Here is a 10,037-nt window from a genome sequence, read left to right as displayed (position 1 = left end):
TCTGAACAAAATCTAATTCCAAAATGTCGGAATCGTCATATCACTGAAACCAGTATGTTTCTTTTTCACCACTCGGGATTGACCTTCACCTATTGACCTCACTCCATGACCACCACAACCTATCTCATAAATCGCCTCCCAACTCCAATTCTTGGGTAATAATCAGCCTATTCTAAATTGCTCAACATTAACCCAAATTATCATAAGTTAAGGTGTTTTGGATGTTTGTGTTTTCCGTGGATTAAATTATATGCTAACCATAAACTTGTGTCAAAGTCTTCTATGTGTGTTTTTATAGGTTACTCGGTTGATCAACATGTGTATCTATGTCTCGATCCCACAATAGGAAGAATTTACACCTCTCGCCATGTGAAGTTCGTCAAATTCAAATTCCCGTTAAGCTCCCTAGTAACTCACGTCAGTCTAAGTGCAGAGCAACAAAAATGCCCACCTCAACTCTCTATTTTACAACCCATAAACTAATCCACAATGAGTACCACTTGAACCCATCGGAAGATTCATATGTTGCCTCTTCCATTCCATTCATCACCCACTTCATAAATCCAATCCAATCCTCAAACGAACCCACAAATCACACTCAATCTCCTAATCTAACCTCATAATCATCCCCATAATTCCCTGGCCCACCATACCAACTCGTTGTCAACCCAAATAGGAGACAACAAACTAATAGAGGCGTGATCATCACCCGATCTAAAAACAACATTGTTAAACCCATCAAAAAGCTAAACCTCCATGTCTAACCCTCATCTCCCATCGACCCCGACACCATCACCCAGTCTCTTTGCGACTCTGATAGGCCATCAGCCATCCATGCCAAAATTTATGCCTTACACCATAATAACACCTGGGATCTTGTCAGTCGATCCTCTGCTCAAAATTTGTTTGGCTACAAATGAGTATTTCAAATCAAATGGAATTTGGATGGACCGATTTATTGTTACAAGGATCAGTTAGTCTCCAAAGGGTTTCACCAACGGCCTGGTTGGGACTTTATAGAAACATTCATCCTAGTTGTTAAACCGATAATCATTTGCATTTTCTTAACACACTTGTAGTTCATCAAGGATAGTCCATACGTCAGCTTTATGTCAATAATATGTTCCTTCAAGGAAATCTTAAGGAGGAAGTCTTCATGATGCAACCACATGTCTTTGTCAACAAATAATTCCCTAATCATGTATGTTGCCTCAAAAAGGAATTATATGGACTAAAACAAGCACCTCACACCTTGTATACAGAGCTTCGAGTATTCCTGCTCTCCCTTGGCTTTGTCAATTCAACGGCAAATGCATCTTTTTCTATCTATCAAAAACCAGGTGTTACACTTTATTTATTAGTATATGTTAATGATATAATTGTCACTGGAAGTTCCTCCGTCGAGCTGTCCAAACTCATTACCACCCTTGCTACTCAGTTTTCGTTCAAAGACTTTGGATCTCTCAGTTATTTCTTAGGTGTCGAAGTAATTCCTTCTGCTACAGGAATGTTACTTTCTCAAAGGAAATATATCATTGATCTGTTACATAAATCAGGCACGACAAATATAAAACGAGCATCCACCCCCTTGTCAGCAAGTGCTCAATTACTCAAGGATTCTGATGTTCTCCTATCTTCCCCAACTAAGTATCACAAACTCATTGGAAGTCTTCAATAATTAAGTCTTACACTCCCAAACATCGCCTTCAGCACCAATAAACTTTCACAATTCATGCAAAACTCAATAATGATGCATTGGTCTGCACTTGAAAGAATGCTCCGATATTTAGCGGATTCTTGTGACAAAGAAGTCTTCATCTTAGTGACTGCTCCGCTAAACTTTCATGCCTACTCAGACGCAAATTGGGTGGGTGACAAAGATGATTATGTTTCAACCACTGGTTACTTATTGTATCTCGACAACCCTCTCATTTCTTAGATCTCTCAGAACCAACGTTCTATTGTTCGATCATCAACTGAAGCAAAATATAAAGCCTTGGTTGACACGTATAGTGAGCTATTATGGGTCCTTTCCTTGTTCATAGAACTTGGTAACATGCCAATATCCAATCCGGTCATATATTGTGACAATCTCAGTGCCACAAATCTTAGTGTTAATCTTGTTTTCCACTCTTAAATGAAACATATAGCCTTAGTCTATCATTTTGTCTGAGAAAATGTTCATCATGGCAAGTTTAAAGTGTTTTTATGTCTACTGATGATCACCTTGCTGATACTCTAACAAAGCCTCTGTTTTTCCCTCGATTCGAATCACTATTGTCCAAGTTGCATCTCTCCTACAGATTATACAACTTGTGGGAGGATATTAATAATAATAATAATAATAATTAGACTTTAATTCTTTAAATTATTAATTATATCATCAATAATAATTTTACTTTAATTCTTTTAATCATTGATTAGCGGAGAATAATTACTAAAGAATCAGTATGATATTTGTTAGATTGATTCACTCCAAATTAGGTTTGTTAACTTTTATATATAATGTTGAAAACTAATAATATTTATCAATTCCATTTACAACTTATCTCTATATGGGGGACAACTTTTCTGGACCGACTAGAGGAACCATTTATACGGTCTTGAGAGATGAAAAATCCACTACATCACATGAGGTGCATGTATGCTATCCTAGTCAAGAATGCGGGTGATCTCGATCCAAGATCAATCTGACGGATCTCCGCATTCCACGCCAATAGATCATCTAGAAGTTATAACTTCCCTATTGTATATGGGGGAACGCGTCATTTCCTAAGACAATTTGAATTCAAATCTCATTCACCTCATATTACTCTCATACTGATTTGGACGCTGGAGTGCTAACCTTGTAGGCCAGCCCCTCTTCCACCACACTGAAAACTCAAGTCCATCATTGCAATACAAATTCATCAATCAACGATCGATTTTGGTTTCCACGTGGAAAATGGTGTCTTCTGTGGGAATCAACATTTGATTCCCGCGTTTTCCACGTGTGAACATTCATTTCTCTATTCAGTGAACCAAAGCTTCTTTAACCTAAACATTCATATTTCCTAAATTCAAATCGCCAATCTCTATTTATGATCCTCTCCAATCAAACATTAACATGTCTCCATATCTCTACTAGACCCAATAACAATGGGAGGTTCCAGAGCCACTCGCTCCGTGCATAATGCGAAGTAGTTGTGACCTCTAAAAGTGCAAGAGACCCACCTCCTCCTCCTCCTCAAAACGGTAGAGATTAAGTCCTAATGAATTTTCCGTCTGCATCGTCGCATCTAGATGCTACTCAACCTAGAACTTCTTAAGGAATCTTCCAACCTCTACTTTTCTTAGAATCTTCTCCATAATTTTAGCAAGGAGAACCATTACTCAAGCCTGCAACACTGCCGATGGTAACTATACCAGAGGCATTACTTGGTTTCCAACTGATCCAATCCAACCTCAGAAGGAAAAGCGCTAATGAACTACTGAATATTGTTTACAACATGATTTCACAGTAGAATTCGCAAGCAATGGAGGAAAGGTTACTCCACCACGAATAAAGCTTGCACAATGAAAATCCTAATGGCAACATGATCCAGGAAGCCATTTTTTGAAGGAGTTATACCGAAATCCATGAATCGTCCGCATATCATTGGGATGCAGATCTAATATCTTTAAGCCAACGGAAAATACAAGGAGGAAAAACTCCACCTCTCAGTCCTTAAGGAGGTAGAGGCAGTCACACTTCTCCGAGGTTCGTCTTCTTTAGAAGGAGGAAGAACAAGTGGAAAAGCCTCTGACTAAAGACCGAAAGAAGAATCCTTTTTCTACTCGTATCTTAGACAGTCGGATACCAAAATTTCTTAAGAAGCCTATGAAGCTTAACAACTATGACAAAAAGGGAGATACATAAACATCCTTTTGTATTGTTCTTCTTATCAATGAAAGATTGTCTTTTTCTTTTCTCTCTTTTTTACTCTTTGTTTTACATTTACTTTAAGTTATGTTTTGGTTAATATTTTTTATTGATATCAAAGGGGGAGAAAATGAATATGATTTTGATATATCTTGTAACCCTATTAAAACCCAACCATTGCTAAAATCAAGTTGATCAATAATATAGTTTTTTTCTAAGTCTCAACTCAGAGGGATATTACAAACCTCACTCTAAAGAACCTATAAAATTTGTTAAATATAAAACTCAGGGGGAGCTTACAAACCTATTTCTGAAGTTTTATAAATTTGGTTATTCAAGTGAAAATTGTTCATCAAAATACATGGATTTGTCATCATTAAAAAGGGGAAGATTATTGAAACAAGTTTGGTTCTACAACTATTCTTGAGTTTTTATGATTACCAAATGTAGAGAATAATTTTGTACTCTAACTATTCTACTGGGTGTGCAAAAAATAGAAAATAGATTCTGACTATGAAGACGTCCAGACTCTAAACCAAATGATATATTGAAAAAGTGTTTACAAAGAAGTCAACTCTGATCTGTCAAGTCAATGTTTTTGAAGAGAAACCATTCAGACAAACTCTGATAAAGGTTATGACTACTAGCTTTTGAAAGTCTCAGAACCCTGATCTCCAAGACCCTGAAAGTCTCATCAAGTTCTGAAGACAGACTATGAACTATACTCAAGCTTCATCAACATTTATAAGAAGCCTCTTACTAGTAGATTTAAATCAAAAGGTCAACGACTGATTGATATGATAGAAGTACAAAAGCAAATCTACTTTCTATGTAAAGTATTTTACTTTGTACCGAAGAAGTTTCTCACGTCCCATCATCCTCACCAACTTAATGCTACAAACGTCACTCTAATGTTACAGTATGAAGTAACCTTCGTACAACGATTACATTGAGGTTATTCCAATGCCACCCTCCAACGAATCTATTTCTTCCTATATAATGAGATCTTTGAAGATTAAAAAATAAAGATAATTGATTGCATATCAAAGCATACACTCAAAGAGCATACGTAAAAAGAGAAAAATAAAAGAAGTGTTTCTCACCCTCATACACTTAGATCATTTTCTTTGAATATATTTGTGAAGTGTAAAATTTGATTTAAACTTGTGTATCTTCTTTTTGAAGCATCTTGTAACATAAAACTTATTTATATTAACCTTTGGCTAATTTCCTTGAGAGATTAAGTTTAATCATAATTCTCAAGATTCCATTGACAGTTAGTCTTTGAGTTGTTTTCCTTGAGATACTGGGGTATAGTCAGAATCTCTCAAGAAGTTTTAGATTGCGTGTCTTTGAGTTTGTTGTAATCATATTGATTATATGATTAAATCCTTATTGAGAAGGCAAAATCACTTAGGGGGATGGACTAGACGTAGCTTAGCTAACAATGAATCAGGATAAAAAATATGTGTGTTATCATCTTTATCATTATCTTTGTTGTTTGATATATTGGGTGGCAAAAGTTTTTAAATCTCGAATCCCACTTCAAACCCCCTTTCTTGTGTTTCTTGCATCTTCAGCAATGGCCAAAGACCCCATAATGATTTACTATTATGGATGACGCAAAGGGAAATGAATTAAGGTGGGATAATTTAGAAAGGACCAAATTACCAACACAATGCAATGCAATGAAGTGAGTAACCATGAAATATGAATTACTTTTATCTAATTGCAATGATACTTTCTATATAGTCACTAGATTCATTTTCAATGATCCACTCGTCAAAGAAGTAAAAAGAAATTTCAACCAATTTAACACAAATTAAAAAAGAATTTTTAATTTTATTAGAATACATAAAGTTTCCCAAAGAATATTGCTCATAATATAACACACATAAGCAAGTGAGACATAAATCAAGAAAAAATATAATTTCAAAGAAAAATTAACATTAATTAAAATAAGTTCAAGAAGACGAAAACAGAAAACACAAATAGGTTCTAAATCCTATGCATATGGTTTCTTCAAAAGATCCAATACAACTTTTAGATTAGCACCCATAATGTCTTTTTTGGAAGTCATTGCCTTCATCCTATCATTCATTTCTGCTTGCTTGATAGCCATGGCTTGTTCAATAGCAGCAACAGAGGTCAGCTTTGCTTCCAAAAGCTTTTGTCTTTTGCTGGAAGAGGCGACAAATTTTGAAGTGGCATCCTTCAGATTCTGAATAACTGATACAACAGAGGTTTGGTGAGAATCCAACTTAGCAATATAAGCTATTGGGTCAGAAGCAAAAATTCTCTCATCGACCAAATTATGTACTTTTCAAGAAAGATAATTTTGATTTCTTCCAGATTGGTTTGGATAATAGGAGAAAGTGATGGAATGTTAGTCTGTGAAGGGCCAGAGGATATATTTTCTTGGACAATTAGGTTTAGGAAATTTTTAGGATGAAGAAGGTCAATGAGATTTGTTCATATTCACATCTAAGTTCAGATGAAAATCAAACTAGAGATAGATCCTGAACAATTTGTTCAGTTTCAATCTGGAGTTCATATGCATCTTGAATCTTGGAGTTGAGTTTGAACATGGCTTGGTTCGTATGAGGTGAAGATTTAGGTGAAGGTTGAGGTGGTTAAGTTTCTTGTGGAGAAGTAGATTCGGGTTGGATCAAGGTTACATGTTCAGCTTCAAGAGCAGAACATGTTTGGTTAGATGGTATGTCTTGAGGAGAGAAGGTTTGAATATGAATGACTTGGATAGGTATAGTGTAGACATGTGTGAGGGTTACATATTTGAGGTTAAGGTGAGCATCGAACCCAACTTCATAATATTCTGACTCAGAACTAGAGGAAGATTTCCCACAAGAAATGTCTATGGGAGGTTCAAGCATGGTGTTCAGAGGTGACGGTTATTCAGAAGCAGAAAACAAAGTTATCTATTTCTGAACATCAGTAAATTTACTAGCAGGGGATGAGGTGTGTTTTGGAGATTGATTGGGTGAGGGATTTGGTGAGGGTGTAGGTGATTTGTGATTCGAGATAGAGTTCAAATTTGTACTTGTCATACCAATATTTAGAGCTTATGAAGTAGATCGATTCTCTTCAATAATAGCTTCTGAAACACAGGAATACCAAAAGCTTCAGCCTCAACAGACTTTAACCCAGCAATAACTTCAACATCCTGGACCTCAACAGTCTCCAGATCATCCTTATCAATAGCAGCTTCTTCTAACAAAACATCAGACATATCAGAATGCTTCTATGCATGCTCTAACAGAGCATATGCCAACAATTGAGCACCTCTGAAAATAGGTTCAACAACACTCTCTTGAACTGTAGTATATGCATTCAACTTCCTTCTCACAAAGGGAACACCAATATCTTATTTTCCTCTTCTTACTCAATAACATTAGGAACAACTAACAACATCCATAGAAGCATTCAATTTCCTTCTCACCATGGGAACACCGACATCCTCTTCTTCCTCTTCCTCTCCTAACAAAGCATTATAAACATTACCCAACAACAATAATTTACGTGTCAGAAGATGATTCAGATTTATGACACGCAAGAGGACAGGTGCTAGAGGTAGAGAAAAGTTTTGTCCACTTGTGTGCATATCAGAGACAATTAACCTTCTTCTAAGTTTTAGAGCCTAAGATCCTTAAGAGGCTATTATACATTAGAAGTTGATTTAGAGTTTCTTATCATAGTAGCTTTTGGACATCATCAGACTTTGCTACTCCAATCAGAAGTAAGCATACATCTTTAAAAGATAAAGATGCTTGATTCAGATATAAAATAAGATTCTTTCCCATTTTGATGAAGTAGAATTAACACAGTGAAGTTTAATTCTTATTTCATAAATAGGAAGCTCTCATGACAGAGAAAATAAGTAGGATTAGAAGCTGCTGCACAAAAACATAGAGATAGTCATACCTTTCTTTGTACAACTTTTAATATGAAATTGAGATTGTTCTTGAGGAACACATTGTTCTAACAACACTATTCAGAAAGTCATCAGGAATCTTCTTAGATTCTAAAGCATCTAGATGAACTTCAGAGATGTATCAAGAGTCTGAAGCACCAACACTTTAGGACAACCTCGGTCTTCCCAGTATCGATAATCTTATCTTACTAGTTTCTTCCAGATTCCACATTTCCTTCCTCATTCAGAGTTAGGATTTGGTATATAGGCATTCTTCTGGTTGTAAGTTGTGAGCAACCACTATCCTGGAACAACAGTTGTTACTTTGCTTTTTCCCTTTAGCATATCTGCAGCAAAAACAATTTCACTCTTTGGTACCCATACTCGTATGGGTCCTTTGCAGTTAGTTTTACAAGGTTTCGTCTTGCTTTGAACCTTAGTCTTATATTAGGATCTAGAATCATTCCAGAGTCAGAGTTTGAACCTTCAGAAACTGATCTTTCAGAGTCATCAGATTCTGATCCATCAAAATCTGAGACATTCAGCTTGTCAACAAATGTTTTCAGCAGAGTCAATTCTGAGTAGACTTTAAGCTTTATGATCCTGCACACTTGAATATATGTTAGTATACCCAAATGCTCTTTAAGTACTTTGTTATCATCAAAACGCAACGGATATGGAAGACACGTGCCACCACACTGCTTTTTTTACTTCAACGATTCTATTTTCACTTTCTTCTATCAAGCTTCTGTGAATATTTCATTCCAAAATAGACTCATTCATCATGTTGTGCCACTCTTTGCCTTTTTTGAATAGTCCTTTGTAATGTTGAGGAGTAGTAGTCTTTCCTGGGGTTACTCTTCCCCCTAAGGTTATTGATTCCCGTTTTGTGATTTCTATCGAGAAAGCTTTGAGTTAAGTTGATGTTCCTTACACCATCGGCGTGATATGTTAACTTAACTCCCTACGAGGATTGTTTGCTGCGTTGCATAGGTACGGATACGTACCCAATACCCGGTACGGAGTACATCATTTTTTTAAAAACTAAGGTACGGATACGTTAGTATAGTTTTTTTAAATACAATTATAAAAATAACAAAGGAGTTATCTTGTTTAAATAACAACAAAACATTAAAATTACAAAACAATTTACTTAAAAAAATTAATATCTACGCAATAACACAAATAAATCACACTTAAAAAGTATCCATAAATCATGAAATCATGGTTGAATATCAATATTTTCCTCTTCAATATCATTAAAAAGAACGACTTCTAGTTCAGGTTTATCGAGAGAAAGACTAACATCTTCAAAAATATCAACTACATCAAATAGATTTCATTTATCTCCACCAATATCACACATTTTTGTTGCTCCAACATTATAAATCCAATATGAGAAAACGGAGATTTTTATGAACAAAAACTAAATCATCATCCCTCTTTGAATTGAGTCTATTCCTTTTTATTGAGTGAATAAATCTAATTGTGCTTCAATTTCTCTCCATAGAAGGTGAAGAATTTGATTGTGAAAGAACTTTTTTATTTATAAATAGAATAATTAACCTAATTTTTATTTAGGAAAAAAACCCAAATTATACCATCCGAAAAAAATTATAAAAATTTGGGTATGTGGTACCAAATGTGTACAAGTTTGTGTACCAATTAAAAAAAATTAGTACGGTTTCGGTGCATACCGTACGAGTACCGATACGCGGTACGATACTTTATCTAAAATGGAGTAACCGTGCGTGCTTCACAGATTGTTTGTGATTTTTCCATGCTTGAGATTCTGCAGTTTTTCTCATAAAACATCGATGAGTCATTGGCATGCATTTCCATTTCAAATTCAGAAACTGGAAGTTTTACCATGAAAGCGACAAGCATTGGGAGAACTGCCGTGGTATTCCATCTCATTTGATGTACTATTTATCCCAAACTCGCGCCGAATAATTCTTTGAATTAATTTAAGTGTTAAATCATAGTTGTAGTCGTGTCTCGGTACTGGCCTATTGTGTTAAAAAGAGTAAACATTTTATTAAATTCATAATTACTTGATTTCAAATATGTCAATTTTGTCTTATAATAAGTCTGTTTGGATCTGGTGCAATAGTTGGCTTATTCATGTTGAGGTGTAACTGCTCAAGGTCATTACCTAAAGCATATTCTCATGATACATGGATTGACAATTGAAACTTTTTTCAGACT

Source organism: Lathyrus oleraceus, chromosome 4, assembly GCF_024323335.1.
Source record: "Lathyrus oleraceus cultivar Zhongwan6 chromosome 4, CAAS_Psat_ZW6_1.0, whole genome shotgun sequence".
In the NCBI taxonomy this organism is placed as follows: Eukaryota; Viridiplantae; Streptophyta; class Magnoliopsida; order Fabales; family Fabaceae; genus Lathyrus; species Lathyrus oleraceus.
The sequence above is the reverse complement of the archived record's forward strand: the minus strand, read 5'-3'. Positions refer to the sequence as shown.